General features: G+C 35.4%; 1 long non-coding RNA gene across 2 annotated transcripts; it reads left to right on the top strand.

Annotated features, from left to right (window-relative positions):
- Positions 1-3,122: 3,122 nt before the first annotated feature.
- LOC113620241 (uncharacterized) lies at positions 3,123-11,078 on the top strand. Of its 2 annotated transcripts, none has more exons than XR_003432700.1 (5): positions 3,123-3,779; positions 3,892-3,955; positions 5,906-5,961; positions 6,486-6,605; positions 10,392-11,078. It is a non-coding gene; the product is annotated as an uncharacterized LOC113620241 (long non-coding RNA). The 2 variants fall into 2 exon arrangements; XR_003432701.1 differs by lacking the exon at positions 10,392-11,078 and adding an exon at positions 6,871-7,462.
- The last annotated feature ends 11,983 nt before the right edge of the window (positions 11,079-23,061 follow it).

The raw sequence follows: 23,061 nt of genomic DNA, 5'->3' as shown, positions 1-23,061 counted from the left end.
GTTATAGCAACATCTATGATATCAAAAATAAACCTGGAAATGGAAACTGTGATGGAGACTGTGTCAGGAAAAGGAAAGGTCAGGGTGAACATCCTCCCAGAGTTGCTGCTCAGCAATGTTAATATGTACAGATTTGGATGGTCTAGATGGATGCATCTGAAAAAAAATAGTGTTAATATTAGAAAACACTGTGACGGGAGTAAAGTGGCAATGCTTGGATCACTGAATGAAGCAAAATAAAGTGTTGTTCAGTGAGAGGAGAAAGGTCTCCTCTAATGCATCCAAGAGCTCCTATTTTTACAGTCCCTTGTGTGGAAGCGAAAGCATTAGAGGACTAAAAACCTTGCCGAGGTTACCTGCAATTTGACAACACCAGGCTGTTTGTGGAGCTGCACTGTGATGGGTTTTTACCTTCCGTGTGAGGTTCATGATGGTGTGTTTAAAAGAATTGTTTTAGCATTAGTTTGTCAGTTCAGGTAACCCAAGGGTCTTCTATTCAAGGCCAAAAGTCCTAGAAACTCACCACCCCTTTCTGGGCCATCAAATACCCACCCAACAACATTAATGTCCTTAAAAACAGCAAAATTTTCCTTTCCATTTCTTTTTTTTTGAAACGCCATGGCTCTGATTTATGAATATTAGGCATATTTTCTTGCCAGGTATCACTCAGGGACTAGGGACATCACATATCAGAGTTAAAAAAATATTCTAAGCTTTAGTGATTCAGATGTAATCAAGAATAACTTGACAAGGACCAGAAAATTCAAAATAAAGCTATTTTGTATCTTGGCCTGTCACTTACTTTGTACTGTGAACCACTGTAACTCATGAGTTTTTTCAAAGAAAAACTATTGTCGATTATTAAATTCTCATTGAGTAACTTTAGGTTGAGTTGTTTTATAAGTTAGAAAATTTTTGTTGTTTTAAATTCCAATGTTTGTTTAAACCAGAAACATTTCCCATTTTGATTTACTTATGTCTACTTAAGTCTTTCTGTAAATAAAACTTTAAAAATAATAAATAAAGTATTTCTCTTAATTTATATTCATTCTATTAGAAACCTTGCTATGACTGTACTGCCTTTGAAATTCCAAGAGCTGCCCAGTCCGTATTTTAGGACTGGCCATGATCCATTCCCACTCAGCATGTGTTATAAAAAGAAAAAAAATATGTCAGAACTGTTTAAAAATATAGAACCCAACAGATTCAGGTGTGATCTACCTGTTGCCAAAAACTTTTCTTTAAAATGAAAAAAAAAAAAGTCAAGCCTATTTTAAAATAAAAATCTGTTAAGCAAGGATTTACTACTGTAGGAATTATTTTTCTTATTACTGCTGGTTGTGGTGATGACAAATAGATGGTGTTCTAATGAAGTCGAGATTAAAGCTGTGGTCAAAGTTGAGAAAGAACGAAACCATCTATATATTTCTCCATTTTGCAAACACTAGGAAAAGACAAAAGGGCCCATCCTGAAGGCAGAAGACTTGTGGCGGGGAGTAGCATCTGATACCCTTTAGCCCCTTGAGGGACCAGGCTAAGCCTCCTGTCAAAGAACTCCCCTGGAAAGGGCTTGAAACTCTCAAAATTAGTTCTCTTCTGCCTTGCTTCAGGGCCTTGTGCTTCTCCCTGTTTCCTGGGCTCTTCATTGATGATTCGCCCCCGTCTGCAGTGCAGTCTCACCTCCCAAGTGGGTCATTTGTATGGATTGACTATCCTACTAACTTTTGAACTGTGTCCTTATTTCTTTGCTATTTTTACCCACTCTTGGTAAAGAGACAACTGCGGTAGACCACCTAAAAATGGCATTTCTTTCCCAATCCTTGGAATCTCTTACCCTTATACATTGTCCTAGAAGGTATCATTCACCTAGGGGAAGCTAACACTTAACACTTTCTTTTCCACTCACTTTTTTCTAGTGTAGCACTTTGAAGGTAGTCAGAAATTGACTTTCAAAACCATGCTTTATTCTGTTAACACATACAGGTTAAAGGCAACTATGTTTTTTCTTTTATCTTTTTAGAAAAATTGTTGGCATGACAATGTGCTACATTAATGTAATTATTTCAACTTACAGTTTATCAAATCAGCAAAAGCAATCTTTAAATCAGTGTCATTTTTAAGCCTTAAAATAAGACATTCTCTGAATTTGGACAGCTTATTTCTGGCAGTTTGCAGATGGACAGCCTCATGGCATTGCTGAATGTATGCATTAGAACATAATTAGCTACATATAAAGATAGGTTCAGCTCTTTCTAAATGGGTTAATCAGTTCTCGCTGAATTCAGAAAATATAAGGGAAACTCAATGCTCAATGTTTTTAGATTAGTTGGCTAAGACTTCAGATAAGCTGGATATAAATAAATATGTACCCCAATGGGAACTACTTCTGTCAATGTTCAGCCTTTCTATCAAGTTATCAAAGCATAATAATTACCTAGTCACATTCTAAGAGACTTCTTTGTTCTGATTTGTTTTTATTTACAATCAAGAATGTGTAATAGATGTCTCAGACTTAAAATGCGCCAAACGGAACTCTTGATTACTTCTTACCTCACCCTTCCATGTGGCTATCCACCATTTCCCAGTCTTCTCAATCTTGGCAAAAGACATCACTATTGACCCAGATTTCTAACAGAAGTCCTGGGAGGTATTCTTGATGACTTTCTTTCCTTCAACCCCCAATCCAATCAATTAGAAGTACTACTGACTCTCCTTCTTCTAAATATATCAAATCCTTTCAGTTCTCAATCTTCACTGCCACTTTTTAGTATCAACCACCATCATCTCTCTTCTGCCTCACTACAGAAACCTCCTAACTGGTCTACTGCTTTCACCTATGCCCCTCTGCTAAATTTCCTAAATGTAAGTGAGAGCTTCACATGCCTCTTATTTTCTCTTTTAAATGTCATTATTGAAAAATGTCAAACATATTCAAAAGTAGAGAGAATAGTACAATGAATCCAGATTCAATAATCCATTATCATCAATTACCACTTTTTTTTTTTTTTTTTTTTTGCAGTACGCGGGCCTCTCACTGTTGTGGTCTCTCCCACTGCGGAGCACAGGCTCAGCGGCCATGGCTCACGGGCCCAGCCGCTCCGCGGCATGTGGGATCCTCCCGGACCAGGGCACAAACCCGTGTCCCCTGCATCGGCAGGCGGACTCTCAACCACTGCGTCAACAGGGAAGCCCAGTTATCACTTGTTTTAACTATATTTTCATTTGATCTGTAGTGTCCCTCACTCTAAACTTTTGTGATTGCATGTCCTCTATAATGGCATCTTTTACCATTTTTCTTTGACTCATATGTTTTCTGAAACCTGGTAGTTAGTTAGATTAGGGACTAGAAGGATTTCTGGTTCATGTTGTGGCAAGAATAGTTCATGGATGATATTTGTATTTCCTAGTACAACACATCAAAAGTCATACTCTGTCACTGTTTTTGAGATGTTAAAAGTGATCAGTAGGTTAAGGTTTTGTCAGCCTGGTACATTCATAATAATGGTCTCCACCTATGATTCAATTAGTAGTTTTAGCTATTGCTGATGATTGTAAACTAAATCTACTATTTATTAAGGGTTGCAAAATGGTTATATGCTAATTTTACACTATTTTTTCATTTATTTGCTGGGATACATCTATAAATACTAATTTTCTCTCATTATCTAAGCTGTTAATGTGGAGGTGAATTTGTACAGGAAATACAGGATAACTGGGAAATCTTTTCCTTTATTTACAGATTTTTAGAAGAATGTCTTTGTTTTCTAGCATCCTACAAGGTGACTGATACATTTTTTTTCTTACTGGGTATTATTATGAAATCATAGATTTTAACATTTATTTTATTTTAATTACTTATTATTGCTGTTGTTTAAATTGTCTTTTGGCCAGTTGAACCACTTCAGATTGAATCCAGAGTTTTGATGACATGACCTAAATGCTTCCACCCTTTCTGGTATGATAAAGTCTTCTATGCTTTCCTTGTACATTTCTTGCCCCACACCTGGAAGCATCCAATTTTTCAAAAACTTTGGTTCCTTTAGGAGAAATGATATTTAAAGAATCTAATTTAAGCGCTAGTGATGCTCATGGCTACTGTGTTGATCATTGTTTCTAGACTTTCTCATTGGACAGATCTTAGAAAAAGTTGAAGGTAAAATACACCATGAGCTCATATTCAAATCTCCAACTCCAATATTAATTTGACTTTGTTAGTCTTACGTTTGCATATCTTTTCTCTTATAGTGAATGTCTTGGATCCTAACAACAGTAGCACAAGCGTTTTTGCTCATCCTAATATGTGTGTTTAAATGATTTGTTTGTCAAATATAGAGAGACACAAATAGTTATAGAATAACAATATAATTACTAAAAATGGTTTAAGATCTTTGAGTGTTTTTCTCCTTAGGCTATATCCCACTGGAGACGTATAAGACGTATAATACAAATTACTGTGTTTTAAAATCACTTGATATAATTGCTTCTCAGACTTTTGGCTAAGATCAGTCTTAAAATTACTTGATATAATGCCCATTTGTGCGGTGCAGCCCCCGCTATGCAGTTCTTTTCATTTGTTTTATTTTGCTTTAAATTCTTAAGGATTTCTTCCTGTTTACATCTGTTATGTTGTATTACTATAAAAACATTTACACAATTCCAAAATCAAAACTACAGAAGAGAGAGAAGTCTCACTTCCAATCTAACCCACTTCACCCTAGTCTCCTCCTCCCCTTCTATGTAACCTATTTTTTAAAACTAGTTTTGGTTTATCTTCCTTTTTCATTATAGGCATACTTGTGTACATGCCTGTATATTCATGTTTTCCCCCTTCTTGAAGATGAATGATAGTGTATTGTATATACCTGTCTTCACCTTACTTTTTTTACTTCATGGTGTATGCTAGATACATAGCCATTAGAGAGAGGTTTCTTATTCCTGTTTAGAGGTACATTTTGTGGATATACCATAATTTATTCAACCAGTCATCTATTTGGGGACATTTGGACTACTTCCAGTCTTTTACTTTATAAATATTGCCTATCAGTTAAAACCCTTTAATGGCTTCCTGTTGCTTTTAGATAAAAATCCAAACTACTTTCCATAGCCTACAAGGCCCTGCATATTGGGTATCTATCTTAATTCTCCAACCTCAATTCATGCCATTCTCCCCCTGCCTAGTTATATTCCAACTTCACAGGACTTCTACTCCCACCTAAGAATGCTTTCTTGGTGTGTATCTTCATGGCTGACATGTTTTCTCTTTCATATTAGGGAAGTTCAAATGCTACTGGCCCAGAAATATCTCCCTGAACAGTCCTACCTATGATGACAGTATAGTTACTCACCAGCTAATCACTTTATTTTCTTCACAACATGTAACACAATCTATAATGGTATATGATATATCATCTTACGTTATTATCAAACATCATCATAGTGGGTTACATTATTTGTTCATTTGTTGCTTGTTCACCCCACCTAAATGTTCTTCTGACCATTGAATCTTTCACATCTTGCATAGTGTCTGACACATAGTATGGTCTCAAAAAAGCATCTGTTGAACGAATAACTGAGGGAATCAATAGCAAACAAAATATGCTACTGTGAAAAAATATCTAAAAGGCTTAGCAGCATAAAAATCCAGCTAAGTACTAACTTGACTCTCTTAGTACATTACCATAACATACCCCAAACTGTATGTTTCGCAAATGCCAAATGTCATGAGATTAATGTGCTTTTGACTTCACTTGAGCATTCTCTTTCCAGGACGTAGTATCTAATTTTTTATGACTTTATGACTTTAGGAACCAAGGCAGTAACATTTATCTGTGATGTGTAATTGCATTAAACTGTGAGGGCTTTACACTAATTTTGAGATTCTAATTAAAGGTTTTTCCATAATCAGGCTTGTGTCCACGAGTGAGAGAAGGTGTGAGACATATGGCTGTCCTAACAAGAGAGGTACTATTATTTCCATTTTAGAGATGAGAAAACTGGGCCTCAGAAATATCAAGTGGCCTGACAAACAGCACATATTGAGTATCTTTGCTGGAACTCAATGTCAGGTTTCCTTAACTCCAATCTCATTCTTTGTGTCTGGATACACTGAATATGGAGACGTAACAAAGTAGAGTTTTCATGACTTCTAACCATTTATAAATGTATAGTTTAATAAGAAATGCTAAAAACTTTTATAAAAACTTGTATTTGTATAGAAAAAAAATCTGTCTATTTTGGTGTATTTTTACTTACTTCCATTTCCTAAGCTAGGAATTTTCTCAGACTCCATGATTCAAACACCTGTGATTTAACCATGTGATAAATTTTTGACAGTCTCTACAGTGTTAAAAGTATTCACAAATACTTATAAGTTTTTGACCTAAAGTCTCATAACTAAGTTAACTAGTTTTGAAATGCTCTCTTTTTTCTGTTACAAAACAGCCTATTCAGCATTATGCCATTCTTACACTCACTACATCTGTCAGTTTTCTTCCACAGTTTCATGTCAGACTGCCCATTTCACTCTGCAGCCTCTATTAGACTGCCCCCTGCATTGCATAGAAATGGCCTAAAATTCTAAACTGACAGAACCTTTAAATGGCCAGGTATGTATATTTTTTCCTCATTGTAGCCACAGCAAAAATATCCGAAGCATAAAACTTATTTTAACAGAAAACTATGAAATTTATATCAAATTGTTTTTGTCACAATGCTCTGGAATTCTGTATAAGAACAAGTATGTATCTACCATTATTTATTAGTTTCATAACAGCATTTGTTCTTTGCCTGGTTAGGACTTTGGGTAGAAGCAAAATGTTGAAAACTATGGTCCTTATTTTACATTATTTCCCAAACTTCTCTAATTTTCAGAACCACCTGGAACATATAAGCACACAGATGCCCAAACTTCATGCTTCGTGCTTGGAGGAGCTGGTTGAACAGGGTTGGATTGCAGCCTAGGAATTTGCATTTTTTAAAAAAGAGCATCTGATTGTGATCCTAGGCCTAATCTGGGATTATCACAGGTCTAAATGCTCTACAATTTACATTCAGAATTACTTGAAGGCAAGAAATATATCTGTGTCAACAAAGAATGTTCTGAAACTTAAATGTGCATATGAATCATCTAGGTGCTAAAATATAGATTTGGTAGATCTTGGTCAGGGCCTGAGATTCTGCATTTCAGAACAGCTCCCAGATGATGCCAGTGCTGGTGGTTCTTGGAGCACACATCAGGTAGCTCTCAAACCCATGTGATTTTTAGACTCACCTGAGGATTAAAACAAATACCTATACCTGAGCCTCACCCCAGCTCAATGAAATCAGAATCTCCAAAAAGGAAAGGTAACGAAATACATGTATTTTCAAAAATCCACAGGTAATTCTAACGTGTAGCCAGGGTTCAAAACCACTATCTTAGTGGGAAGCAGCAGCATAGCACGGGGAGATCAGCTCGGTGCTTTGTGACCACCTAGAGGGGTGGGATAGGGAGGGTGGGAGGGAGACGCAAGAGGGAGGAGATATGGGGATATATGTATACGTATAGCTGATTCACTTTGTCATACAGCAGAAACTAACACAGCACTGTAAAGCAATTATACTCCAATAAAGATGTTTAAAAAAAAAACCCACTATCTTTAATGAAAATGCAAGTGAAAAAGAAAATCAAAATTTCTTTTTGTAATTGTTAAACTTACAGAACTCATGCTACCTTAAACCCTAATGGTGAGCAAAGAAAGCATAAGCTGCCTAAATAGGTATTCTCTATATCAAGGAAGAATGTCTGCTGGTTCTTCTCTACCTAAAATTCAGATTCAAGTACTAAGGCATCTGTCTTACTATTATTATTTTTAATAACAAACTACAAACAGTAAACTATGGTTATTACCACAGTCCCTCTTTTACAAGTTGTTGTTAGGTGAGTAATGGGGCGGACATCTAGGAGAAAGAGACTCTATTTATTGTCTGACTACAATATTCAGGGTGCAGGTGAATTACAAAGACTAGGGTTGCTATCCATGGTCCTGGTACTTGACTCATTTATTTTTCTCAAATTTAGGTGTTAGAAGTTGTCAAAGTTTTCCTTACCTTATTGCATCTTTTCCCTTCACACCCCTCCCCATCTACATAGGAAGTAATAGACGATTATATTGTGGATACTTTTGAAAGTACCAAAAGAGAGGGAGAGAGAGAGTGAGAACAATCAAGGCATCATAAAAGGTTATTTAGAATGAAAACAAAATGGTGCTATCATTTCTCCTTGTCAGCAGAACATATTCTCTTGAAATTTTAGTGACACAGTATTTTATTTTTCATAAGATCATTCATAAAACAATTAGCTGATATATCTGCAGCTGCTACTATTTTCCATTTGTATCCAAAAAATTGCAATTTTTCCTTTATTTCTGTTTATAAAAATAAGTTTATAAAAAGCAATTCTGAATTCTGTTTCTTTCTATGAGAGTAACTGGTCCTGGACATGCCCTCCTATCACAAACAACTAGAAAACTACATAAAATATAGGAAAGGTCTGTTTTCAGATACTGGCAATAGGCAGCCTAGGGCTGCTATCCTTGAGAAGAGGAAATGAACAAGACGGGCACTATGATTTCCCTGGCTTTCTGCCTGGAGGCATATTCTAGATCATGACCCAAGATGGGACTCTCACGTAGAGCACATCGGTCTTGCTGAAATGAGATGACGGAAGTCAGAGCTTAGGGAAGCTAAGGTGGCTGGAATTTGTGGGACAGAGTATGAAAAGAGAAGAGAGATACACAGGAGGTAGCTTCAGCAATCAGCATAGGAGTCAAGTTGAGTCTGTTGCTGAATATTAATCTGAACAGGCATAGAATAAAATTCCATCAGGCTGGTAAAGAATCACCAACTATGCATAAGCTGAACAGTTACCAGAGCCTACACAGGACTGAGGGATATATTAATATAAGTTACAACAAGGCAGGTGGGAGACATCTTGCTGAATACTCAGGGCCTTCAAGATAGCTTCCTGAAGAGTAATACTTTAGCAGTAGGACGACAGTAGCCCTAGAGTAAAGCTATACCAAGGCAATCACCACAAAGTAAAAAGTCGGCCTCAAAAATATTAGGCTGATCCAAATTACTTAACTGTCTGCCAAATAAATGTCAATATTCTCAGAAAGAAAGCAACACATGCCAGACATGCAATAATATAATATTACAATGTCTGCAATCCAATGAAATAATAAGGATGCAAAGAGGCAAGAAGAACGTGCCCCATTATCAGGATAAAAATCAAACAATAAAAACAGACATAAATGATGGGGATGATAAAATTAGCAGCAACAATTTTAAACTACCTATTATAAACATGTTCAAGGATTAAATACTATAAATATAATACGGAGAGAAGTGGAAGATATAAAAAAGAATAAAATGGAAATTCTGAGGCTGAAAATAGAATATCTCTTTTTTTTTTTTTCTTTCAGATTTTTGGGCCATTAAATAACAGCTGTAGTTCACATACTTTTTTTCAGTCTCCTCCTTGACCTACCCCTCCTCGGAGACTCTAATTACATGTACATTAGGCTATTTGAAATTATCCCACAGCTCATGGATACCCTGTTTATTCTTTTTTCCATCATTTTTCTTCTGCTTTTCATTTTGGATAGTTTCCAATGCTATGTAAATTCACTTTTTTTCCCCTGCAGTGTGTAATCTGCTGTTCTTCTCTTCCAGTGTACTTTACATTTCGGACCTTGTAGTTTTAATCTCTTGACATTTTATTTGAGTTTTTCAAAAAAATATTTTTCGTGTATCTAACATTTCAGTCTGTCCCTGAGTACTGCTCAGTACTTGTATTGTTTTAATAATTAAATTAGTTAATACTCCCAAAACAGTTAGATCAGCAACTTCTACCTGAGTATTTGCTCTTATCACTCTCAGTTTAAAAAATAAGACTTGGCCCAAGGGACTAGAACAGCCATGCATGTGAAAGTCACAGGATAGGAAATTAAAGAGGAAACTAAAAAGAACAGCGCTAGAGAGAATATAATGGGAGCTTAATAATGTTACTATTGCAATAAAAGTAACTTTCAAAGAAATTCCTAAAATTATTTTAAAATGAATGTAACAAATCTGCTTCTATCTGCTTTTTCTTCCTGAAGATTTGTACCAATGTTTTTGAATAATAGAGAGAACTCAGTATTTCTCCTTACAATCACTTCTAGGAGAATTTATGTCCTCAAGTATGGCATGCTCTATAGGTTCTCCTCTTTGAGCCACTTATCTGGAAATACAACAAACCTGATATCATTGGGTTTCACTGGACAGTTATGAGGTGAGCAGTTTATGATATGGTGAAGAAATACCTACACAATCAAAATCTCTTTCTCTCTCTCTCTCTCTTTCTACAGAGTGGTATATATGGGTAATACTTAAGAAGATTTAGCAATGAAATCATCTCCCAGAAAGGAATTTTTTCCATGTATGAGTACGCTGCACAAAAGAGAACTATAAAGTCAACTGCAAAGAGAGATAATTCTCTTGTGTAGAGGGACACGGCATTTAAGTTATCTGTAAGCATCTATCAAGGAAGTGAGATTCTGTAGGCTGAACAGTGAAACTGGTACTCACTGGGGCCAGTCCATACGTTTTGAAAATCAGCTTTATGATCTGTGCAAGGCAGATTAAAAACAGTCATCTTAAAATTGAATCCAATAAATTCTATTCCAGAAATTCAAAGAGGGAATAATCTGAAATGCAGCCAATGAGGAATTATGTATAATAGCAAAATTTTCAAACAAATCGCTAATAAAGGGAGAATGGCTAGGTAAATTATGGATGTTTGATCATAACATTTTTCTAAAATGTCATGTTCTAAATAATTTGTATGTAATATGATTTCTATATTATTCATTTATATAGAATTTTTTTAAAAAATAAATGAATTAAAATGATTAAAGCAGATCCTCCTGGAAAAAAATATGATGGAGAATTTTCAGAATCAAACAATAAAGACAGATAAAAGTTCATAAAAATCATTTGCAAATACCGTATGCTAACACATATATATGGAATCTAAGAAAAAAAAATGTCATGAAGAACCTAGGGGTAAGACGGGAATAAAGATACAGACCTACTAGAGAATGGCTTGAGGATATGGGGAGGGGGAAGGGTAAGCTGGGACAAAGTGAGAGAGTGGCATGGACATATATACACTATCAAACGTAAAGTAGATAGCTAGTGGGAAGCAGCCGCACAGCACAGGGAGATCTGCTCGGTGCTTTGTGACCACCTACAGGGGTGGGATAGGGAGGGTGGGAGGGAGGGAGATGCAAGAGGGAAGAGATATGGGGACATATGTATAACTGATTCACTTTGTTATAAAGCAGAAACTAACACACCATTGTAAAGCAATTAAACGCCAATAAAAAAAATAAAAGTATATTTTCCAAAAATTAAGTTTCTAAATGCTATTTACTATCTCAGTAAGTTTTATGTACATCAGAATAATTTTAACTACAATTTTGCATTGTATCTGCTTTCTTTTTTTTTTTTTTTTCCGGTACGCGGGCTTCCCACTGCCGTGGCCTCTCCCGCTGCCGAGCACAGGCTCCGGACGCGCAGGCTCAGCGGCCACGGCTCACGGGCCCAGCCGCTCTGCGGCATGTGGGATCCTCCCGGACCGGGGCACGAAGCCGTGTCCCCTCCATCGGCAGGCGAACTCTCAACCACTGCGCCACCAGGGGAGCCCTCTGCTTTGATTCTTTTTAGAAAATCCTTTTTTGGTTCAATATTTCTTTTTCTTTTCTTTCTGTCTTCTTTCCTTCTACAGAAAGTATGCAAGTATACTGATATTCTTATTTTATAGATAAGGAAACAGAGCCAGAAAAGTTATGTAACTTGCCCAAGGTCACACATAACTAATTGGTGGAGCCAAGGAATTGAATTCAGACAGTCTGGTTCTAGAATTTATGTTCATTGCTACTGTGCTTTATGATAGTTATTGCAGTTTTTATGTCTTACGTTTCATAACTTTCTGTAGAAAGTTTCTTCAGTTTATTAAAGTATTGATTTTTTTAAAGTTCTGCCATAATTATTTCAAAATAATATTAATATTCAACAGCCATCTAGAGGATAAGCAGACAGCCTGGCAGAAATAAAACTGGTGAATTTGGAGGTGGACTGTAGCAGCACTACAACACCTACATAAGCATTAGTTCTTTTTTTTTTTTTTTGGCTTTCTATTTTGTAACAAATGCCGGTGTCGTTGGTGATTGACGTACTCAGCCAAGGAAGAAAAATCTAGATTTTTGGAATCATAGTCAATTTCAAGGAAAGGCATTTTCCCCTCTTTTTTTAGTTGAGGTATACCTGACATACAACATTATTATTAGCTTCAGGTGTACAACATGTACAACAATGATTCAATATTTGTATATATTGTTAAATAATCACTACAATAAGTCTAGTCAACATCTGTCACCATACAGTTTTTTTTTTCTTGTGATGAGCACTTTTAAGGTATACTCCCTTAGCAACTTTCAAATATACAACACAGCATTATTACCTATAGTCGCCATGCTGTATGTTACATGTTCATGACTTACTTATTTTATAACTAGAAATTTGTACCTTTTGACCCCCTTCACCCATTTGTCCCACCCTCCAACCCACCAACATTTAAAATTTTATCTTGAGATTTTTTTTTTTTTTCCTTAGGAGCACTTACTTGTCTAACTTTAAAGCTAACCGGTTTTCTATTCTTTTTATTTTAAGACCCCTATTGTATTACAATTATTATCAATGCTACTACTAAATGAGTGTACTGTCTAATTAATATAACATATTCTCTGTTATGGGGTACATCCAATTTCCTTAAACCCTTGATTTACAGAAGCTGCTTTATATGGGGTTATTTTTGTTCTTTAAAATGAAAAACTAATCCTGGGTGGCAAGAAGAATCATTTATTTTATAGAATTTTGAGGATTATCATCCAGTGGCAATAATAATGTATCCTCATTACTTATTGTGTTTGAACTCACAGAATAGATCTTAACACTGCTGCTTTTTGAAATTTATGTCAATTTCCTCTACATTAGGTGCTTTATTGTGATTTCAGAACACCAAATATACATGTAAGGTTTTCCTCATCTCTATAGTTATTCGTGAAAATGGTCTTTAATAAAGGTAGTGGTGTACAGAGTGTCTATCAGGCTTTTCATATTGATTTATAAGCATTATTCCATTAATCCTCCAGGCTGACCAATAGAGTAGGTGAAATGAACTAGCTCCTTGGGGCAAGTGAGACAGAACCATGTTAAAGGTAGCTGCTTCAGGTTTTGTCAGTGGGTGGCAAGCACCAGTAGAGAGATTTAAGTGCCTTAAAATATTCCTGAAATGACAGTATTAGAGTACTTGGCAAATAAAATTTGAAGGTAAGGTGAAGTAATAATAGAGTAATGCTCTTATGACTTGTACCATCCTCTGTCCATTAAATTATTATCTACATGGAGCCTCTCCTACTCTACCCATTTCAGTGACGATCAAGGCATGGCTGTCATATAAACAATTATGCAAAACTTTGGAACAAAGCTCATGGGTCATACCCATTTTTTACTTGATACATTTAAAAATGTACTTTGACATTGGTTATTTTCTGCTTTTATCACTAAGGATCAAACTCAATTATTTAAACTCACATTTTAGAATTTGGAAGCAAGAGTGGGCATACAGAATATGTGCTAGGGTGTGATGCCCAAAATAACAAATTTGATGCTAATTGTTTTTTATCTGAGTTATATATAATAATGCTAACCTGCTTATGGTTAATAAGTATCACTGTATGACTTATTAGAGAATAAATTTAGGTAAAATCAGTGTTACTAAGAAATAGAGAATATCTGTGACAGAAGATAAACACAACTTGTACTTATTTCTTACTGGTTGAGATCAGTCTTTTACCATGATATTTATTATTTCAAGGTATGTTAATTCAAGATATGTTGTCATATTCTTAATTACTTCCTGACTATTTTATATTAATATTAATTTGGGAATATTAATTTGGGGTCAGAGTTACAGAATAGATTTGAATACTCTATCAGACTCTATATCTTTTCTGCAATAATTTATGGAGATTTCTCTTAGAGTAAGTTAACATTTCTAAAAACAGGGGCTGGCTTTTTAAAAAAGTTATTAAAACCTAACATTCAATCATGAAACTTTATGAAGTCTGTATTACAAGTTATAATTAATCAAAAATTTTTTATTGCCAGCTAGAAGTTGTTGCTTAAGTTTCAGTAGCAAGTGTTTTCTTTTATTAAAGGATTTTCATATTTGTTTCTCTGGAATATTTATTTATTTTTAAATGTCCATCTAATAGCAGTTCTACATCCCTCAGCTTCCCCCTTTCACATAAAGTGAATTCCTGTGTGGTTAATAATTATTAAGAGTACAGGAGTACAAGGAAGGCCATGGTTGCTTAAAGTTGGAGCTATTCCTGGCTAGCAGAGCTGTACTAACTGAATACGTCCTCCTTCCAGATCTCCAACTGTGTCTTCGCAGTTTTTAACCATGCCTTTCTATTCCACCCTTCCTCAATATTTTTTATCTTTCCACTCCCACGCCCTTTCTCATTGGCATCTTATCTATTCCCACAACTCCGACTGCCATCTGTTGATATCTTCCTAATCTGTATCTTCAATATAGACTTCTATTCTGATTTTCAGACTTGTAAATTTAATGCTCACAAGCACCTCAAATTCAATGTTCTGTTCCCAACCTACCACTTACTACTGCAACTCCCTCTTCTGATTCTACCTTTCTTGTTCCTTTGCAAGTAAGTACCATTTACCCACAAGGCCTCCCAATACCCATTCTAATATCCATTATAAGACCACTTAATTTCTCTCACTAACAGTGTTTAATTAGTCATTGGTTTGGTTGCTTATATATCCTAAAAATATGTGTTTCTACATTTCACATCTTCGGGTCAGACTCTTATTATTTCTTGCATGGACTAATATGGACTTTCTCAACCTCGACACTACTGACATTTTGGCCTGAATAATTCTTTGCTGTGGCAGGCTGTCCATGCACTGTAGCATGTTTGGAAGCATCTCTGGCCTCTACCCAACAGATGCTAGCAGCATCCCTCAAGGCCAGTTGTGTAAACGAAAAATGTGTCTAGATGTTGATAATTGTCCCCCGTGGGGCAAAATCACCCCCCACTGAGAATGACTGGACTAATACAACTGCATCCTAACTTGTTACCATGTTGTTGGCTTTCTGCAATCCATCTTCCACCAAAGTGAATTATCCAAAATTAACTTATGACCCAAATTCCCCTGTTTAAAACCCTTTAGTGACTTCACATTGCCTAAAGAAAAGTAAAAACGTTTTCAAGCCATTTATTGCCTCACTAATCCATTTCCTTTTGGCCTGTATTTCTGAAAGAGACAAGAGTTAACCCCCAAATCTTTGTATTTAATATTTTCATGATGTAGACAGGTACATTCTAACATTCTCTTTGCTAATATTTAATCACAACTTTTAGGTAGCTTTAAGTAAATTTGGAAAGATATTTAATTATCCCAACTCTTCCTGTCCTTGATTTCTTGTATTATATTTCTATACAGTTGGACCAAACAGAAAACCTTGGTACAGTAAGAAGGCAGCACATTCATTTAAATTGTTGTTAATGAACAAGCTTACCCAGAAAAAGGAAATCAAAACATAGGCTGCAAGCTGTTAATTGTAATTCCTATTCTTCCCAAATAAATTGAAAAAAACCAGAGAAACAAAAACAACTGCGCTATAGAAAGAAGAGCATATATTTCAATGCACAATTCAGAAGCACCTGCATTAGTCAGAAATACCATGGCAATAACCTGACCTATTGTTAGAAATCTAGCAAGTACATTTTTCATTGTTCCCCAGTGGGACTTTATGCCAACCAGTATTGATTGTGAGAGTTCCAAACTTCTATTAGACTTTTCTCGTCTCTTAGATGATAATTATTTTAGCTCAACAATAAGACAATTTGGAATGTGAAAATAAATTGATGTAGGCTGGGTTCAATGGCGCAATACTTGGGCAAACCTTATGTGAGTTATGTTCTTTCTCATTTGATGTCAGAGCATAAAATCTCAATACAGGTGTTTATGTAAGACTTTACATTATTGTACGTTATTACATATGATTTCTGCTTGCTTTTGGAAATCACGGTTTTATTTTTTTTAGAAGTATCATATGTTCAGTGTACCAATAGGACTTAATATGACTCAATACAATTGAATAATATCAAGAGTTCATATGAATGTAGTAGACATACTGTGAAGTGAAGCGGGATTCAAGGTAGATGGAAAAGAAGGAGCAAACACTGGCAAAGGTTGTATGGGGAGGAATGAAACTGGGATGTAACTTGGTCTTGATAGTAGGTAGAGTTTTATTTCTTTGAAATAGAGACTAGCATAGACTGTTTTAACTCGTTTCCTCTAATGCAGCATCTGTAAAAAGCTACGTCAAACTATCAGTTCCTCAGTACCTGGAAACTTCACTAAAACTTTGATAAATATAGTGTAGTAGTTTAAAAGTGGACCCTGGAGTCAGACTGTTTAGACTCCAGTTCCAGCTGTAGAACTTGCTAGAATGTGGTGTTGGGTAACTCAGTGCCTGAGCTTTCTCATCTAAAAAATGGGCTGGATAATAACGCCACTTATCCCATGAAGCTGTGATATTAAATTTATAACCCATGTAAAGTACTTAGAAAAATGCCTGCCATCGAGTAGCCATCCAATGAATGTTGCCTATTATAATCCAGCACATAATAAATCTCATAAATCTAAAAGACAAGGACAAAACAGGTAGCATCTTAATAGTCAGTCTCACATGGTTGAGGCAAACACTACCTAATACAAGCTGCAATGACTTTCTTCAAAGAAATGTCTTCCCATCTGTCTTATCTTTTTTTAGACCTCTGTTTCATCTTCATGTGAAAAGTTCTAGTACTCAGTTCCTTCCCAGTTTACCTTATGGTTATGATGTCTTTAATACTTGGCCTAGTTTAGAGCTTGAAATAAGAGGAAATAAAAGCAGTTACATCTTTTAATTCTGAAGGTCTTCTGTGATGGCTTTCATATATGACTAACATGTAACATGTCCTCATTTTTCCAGAAAAGTTTGGCCAAAGGAAGGTGGATTTGTCTGCTATGTTGACTTACTTTCAGCACATAATTTCTCCTTTTGCTATTTCTATTTTGCTTTGTTCTAAATCATCTCTTTCTCCCTTGTTTCCTATCACAAAATAACACGTTCTTTTTCACTAATTTGACATTTTGCCATGCTTATTACATATTATTCATATTACATATTATTCATAGAATTTGGAAGCTCTTGCTTGATGTCCTAAAGACTTCAGGAGAAAGGTACTATGGAAAATATTACTGTTGTTATTATTAACAATAGCAATAGTAGCAGACTACAGTTGTGAAAGAATTGGGAGAAAATGAATCCAAGTGTTTCTGCAGATATTTTAGGGTTCACACAGCAAAAGCTTAGAAATATGTCTCTTCCTGTATTTAGGGCCAAACCAAACCTGTCTCTCAATTTATGTTAATTGTGTCTGAAAATCCAGTCCCCAAGGCCTTGGTCTTTTCATTCTCTCATTTAGAATTCATTCTCTTGCACTGGATAGTAATTACTGGCCATGTCCTGACCACCCAGCTGCGTTCCAGTGATGGTACCTAGCTTTTGCATTCCCATCTTCTGCTGAGGTGAGCACTCTTTCCTGCTGCTTAGTGATCGTTAAATCATCTGCAAAGATGCAAATGTTCTGCTCCTTAGTGCAGAAGGAGCTAGCAGTGTAAGTCTTCTTATTTTGCAGGATGCAAGTAAACCACATATGAATAGGAAATGAATTAAACTTCTCTGGATCCTTATTTCTCTAGATTGAATTTTAAGGTCCAGATCATATGGCCAGGGAAGGCATCTCTTGCTGCTTTCCACAAATTCTTCTACATAATGCTCTGAACAAGTGCTATATGGCTAAGGGCAGAGATTTCATCTTCCTTAAATAAAATGAATGAGGGATTGAAAAGCCAAATATAAGTCACTTCAAGAATCACTTATTGTAGAGTCTGAAGTTCTGTCTTTGAATTGACAACTTCCCTTCACTCTACCATCTGTAACTTATACACAAGCATTGGGTAGAATCATTAATGTTCATTCAGCATGACCTACTGGCAACAGGCATAGTTGTAAGGTTGTGCTAAAAGTGTGCCTTTAAAGGCCTCACTTCTTTATTTAATTTATAATTCTTTTTCATCTTTGAAACTTCTTCAAAGAAAAACTTAGTTCTCAGCTAGCCATAAGTTTGGGAATTTAAATGAATGGTTAAGCTCATACAGAGCAAACTATAAGTGTCTACAAATAAAACGTAGGTATCCACATTTTGAGATTGGTCAGTGAAGCCACTTCTCGTGAAATAACATTTTTGCACACAGTAGATATTGTCATTTTTGACATATTTATTGATGAGAAATTTTGAGTAGGAAGAACTTTCAATTCTACTCTTCAAAGAAAATCACCAAGGGACGAAGCTACTTCTTAGAGCTAAAGCTGTCTCTGTCTTACGACTCTGGAACCTTGAATTTAATATATTAATTATGGATATCAAAGATGATAGTATAAGAGTGAGACAGTGAAATATCCATTTATCTAAAGAGTAAAAGTTACATTAAGTGATAATTATTTACTGTTATTTTCCAAGAAATTGTTCAGCTATTTCAACCTATGTAAATCATAGTTTTGATGGGAAAATAATATTTTTTTAGCATCTGCCTAAGGTGGGATGAGGTTCCTGGCTCTTTAGAGCTGCACTGTCCAGTATGGTACAAGTTGTCATTTATGGCTATTGAGCACTTGAAATGTAGCTGGTCCACATTGAGATGTGCTGATAGTATAAAATAGATACTGGATTTCAAAGATTTAGTAAAAAAAAAAAAAGTAAAATATATCATTAATAATTTTTATATTTTAAACGTTAAAATAATACTTTGGATATAATGGATTAAATAAAATGCATTATCAAAATTAATTTCATCTGTTCCTCTTTACATTTTTAGGGAAAACTGAACAGTTTAAAAACAAAAATTTCAAACTACATCTCTCACATTCCACTTCTACTGGATTGTGCTGCTTCAGAGAATTAAGCATCATTAGCAGAGGGGGTGCCAGGAGTATGGAATGAAGAGGACAATGTGTGGTCTCTTCCCAAATCTGTCCCCTTTTTCTGGTATCTGAGCAGTATGGAGAGAGAAATATGGATAGGAGCAAGAAAGTCAAGTTTTCACAAGGAACACTGAGGACATAGTCATCCCTGCTTGGGAACCACCATAAAGGCAAAATAGGAGTGAGGAGGGTTTTCTCATTTCCCTTTAGAGCACCTGAGATGGCTTCTTTCGGGTGCAGCAGCTGGGGGAGCCCACTGGATGTGGTAATCTATCCAGACGCCTAGAGGAAGATGGCTAATGCTAGTCAGACACAACAAAGTCCAGTGTACAAGTGTCAGAGAAGCAGCAGCACCTGGGGGAAGCTGACTTTCTGTATATACCCAAGAGCCTACTGAAGAACATCAGGCTTTGTGGAGGACTGCATGAGTGATTTGGGAGGATGTTATCAAGAGCCAGATTCTTATTACTATTGCATCTCTCCGTTTGTACCTGTAAGCTAGTGAAGACTGGGAAAAACAGCATTCCTCAGATTTATTCTTAGTGCCAAAAGTTAGGAGAAATGTTCAGCTTTGAATTTTAATCACCACCTATTTATAACTTTTTTAAACAATTTTGTTCAATTATTATTGTTTTTCAGAGCCACTAGCTTCTATTTTAAAATTAACCTTTAATTTTAGAATACATGTCAAATTTTTTTAATGACTGAAGGTTTATTTGTGTATAAGTGTTTGGGAAAACCCGTTTCTCTCCATGGATTCAGTCTGCTTCATTTCGTTTCCCAGTGCTGGGGCTGGTTTGCAGACTTGTATTTTTCTTTGTGTAAGAACCAATTTTTATAATAAATTCCCACTCTAGAATACTCCTGGTGGTTCTGTTTCTGTAACTAAACACTGACTGTTGCAAGTAGTTCAATTAAAGCCACTCCATTGCAGCTCCTCCAAATGCTGCCTTTCTGAATGGGAGGGAGACAGTAGCTGGAGGTATTGACTGTCTCTGTGGGTACAATGGGGAAGAGTCAGAAAATGGGGATATGGCCATATTTTTGCTAGTCCTCTAAATCTAGAGCTAGGTGATCGATTTTGTTTCTGCAAGAGCACTTACAACCTTCAGCTGTGGCTAAGAATTTGGAAGCCACCAAAGGAGACGATGTTCTCAAGAACAGAAGTAAAGTTTCCACTGAACTTACAAAGAATAAGCCAACAGAATAAATTTACTGAAAAATACAGGTTGTCTACTGTGTTTTGCTTGTTTTCGTGTTGTTTATTTAATCACGTTTATTTGAAAATTGACTCCTATATGACAATCCATTCTGTCGAGTTTATTGTTAAAAGAGCAGGAATGATTAATGACTCCAGTGAAATTATGGATTCCTATTGTTACTAGGCTAATACAGTAAGTCCCAACTAAATCTTATAATGTATGATATATATATATGGCATTCTTTGGGATATAGATGATTGTGTAAATGCTTATGCTATGAAGTTTGTCTTCTGGGCTAAATCAACATCAGCTCACAAAATAAATAAAAAGGTAAATACTTTGAATTTAGTTATGGCCTTTCTCCAAAGGGAAAAAAAAGAATAACTTTAAATACTGTTTCTCCATAAAACAACAAGAAATGTTGGCTAATTTGCATAAATTGAGTAGTATTGACACAATCTGACTTAGGGCAAAATTACTACTCTTTTTAAATAAATATAATTATATTTATCTGATTTATTATCATCTATTGACAAGGAATGACTATTCCACAATCTTCTAAACTTTTAAATAGGTACTTTGTAATAGATATATTTATGTTCTATGTATATGTATATTATTTATATATCATCAATGCTAATAACAAATATGAAGTATAAATTCCTTACTGGGTACCTGATATTGGGCTAAGTTTGAACCCTAAGAGATGAGTAATATTATTACCCTGATTTGACAAATGAAGAAACTGAAATACAAAGAAGTTAAATAATTTATCCACAATGACATGGCTAATACAAGAAGGGGCCAGAATTTGAATGCAAACAGGTTAGCTCTTAACTTCTATCCTGTATTGGTAATATATGTAGAACTAGTTGATGATTGGTGGCTCTGGTTGACACTGGTTGTTTTGGATGACCTGTTTCCTGTTCCCAGGAAAATTTGTTCACTTGGTAAGAGTTCTTTGGCAAATGACTCTTCCACTCTATACAGTCAAGGTGGGGCTGTCAATCCAGGTTATTTTCCGCCTTCTCTACAACTAAATGATGGTCAAATGCTTTTTTTCCAAAAATACAATTCTTAAGCAGAATGACACAAGACAGGGAAGTGATTGGATCTGAGCTATGTCCATGGTAATTCCTTGTAGAAAACCCTCCATTACCTCTCAGGACACATACAGGGTGTCCCTGGTTCCTCTTTCCTGAGGCCTAATTTTTCAGCTTCTCTTTTAATATTGTTTGCTCTTTCATGTTTTTATTTTATCCTTTTGTTTGTTTTTGCTGTATTTAGTTGTAGTTGCTTTCAGCTAATGAAGAATTCTAACAGAGACATGAATCCATAACTTCGGATACTCCAGAATAGTTATGTTCTAAACATTCTGCCCTGCTGTGTCCCTAAGCCCTTGAAATCTCAATATTCCTATTTTGACAGCTGGATATCCAATTGTATTTCCAGTTATCATGTACTTAAAGAACCAGGGCAATCATTGTACTTGGTTAGACTGACCTCTTTTTGGTTGTTGTTTTGGAAAATGTGGTCACTTTGAGTAGATTGTCCTTGAATCATGAGTAGCCCCATTAACTGTATTATATTAATTTATTGGGCTTCATGAGCTTTTGTTTTGGTAAGTTTCCTTTATTGATTCCAGCTCCAAATTCTATTCCTGTGACCTGTTGTGCCTTTCACATCTAAGGGCTCGAGCAATAGATTTTTTGGCATTACTTAAAAAATTGAGATACAGTTCACATAACCTTTGCATAATGTTTACCCTTTTAAAGTGTACAATTCAGTGTTTGTTTTAGTGTATGCATAAGGTTGTGCAACCATCATTATGATCTAATTCCAGAATATTTTCCTCACTCCAAAAAGAAACACTGCTCCCATTAGCAGTCACTTCTCAGGCTCCTTTCCCCCTAGCTTCTGGAAATCACTCTTTCACATTCAACTCATCTATACTGTTTAAATATCAAAAAGTATTCCTTTTATAAGATAACTTTTTTTTTTATTCACTCAATCTATACTAAGTGTTTAGTATTCTCTATTTTTATCCACTGACTTTAAAATAAAAACAAGACAAAATGTATTTGTGTCCTCCTAGCTATCGAGAGAAAATAGCTATAAGACATTTAACCCATATGTTTTTCAGACATCCTTAATTCTCTATTTTTAGTATTAATTTATTTCTAAGTCTGAGAAATTGCAGTCTTATGCTTACATTTTATCCATATCTGGGCAAGTTAAAAAAGGAAATAGATTGAAAAGATATGCAAGGTCAGATTCCACAATCTTCCACAGAATCATTTGTCGTTTTCCATCCTCCAATCACACTTCCTTATCATAAAATAGATAAGAAAAACCTCATCTTTAATTAAGCGATTGGAAGGAATTTGAAATTCCTTTGAATATATGCTATTTCTCATGGCCTTCCTAATATCATATCTGAAAAAAAGAAAAGTTTTCTTACTATGTGCTTTGTACTTTGTACTAAAGAAGCAGTTAAGAACCACTACATAATGATGTCTATTTACCCAAGAACAGATATTAAGTAATAATTAATGTTCTCATCTGTCTTATTCTAGAAAAGATCTTAAGTAGCTGTATTTTTCAGTTTGGTAATTTTGACCCAGTGTCCATTGTTCTTAGGCAGTATAT

This window comes from Aethalodelphis obliquidens, unplaced genomic scaffold (genome assembly GCF_003676395.1).
Source record: "Aethalodelphis obliquidens isolate GAN/ISIS:26980383/991018 unplaced genomic scaffold, ASM367639v1 scaffold7, whole genome shotgun sequence".
NCBI classification, from domain to species: Eukaryota; Metazoa; Chordata; class Mammalia; order Artiodactyla; family Delphinidae; genus Aethalodelphis; species Aethalodelphis obliquidens.
Note: the sequence above shows the minus strand (reverse complement) of the source record. Positions and strands in the feature narration are given on the sequence as shown.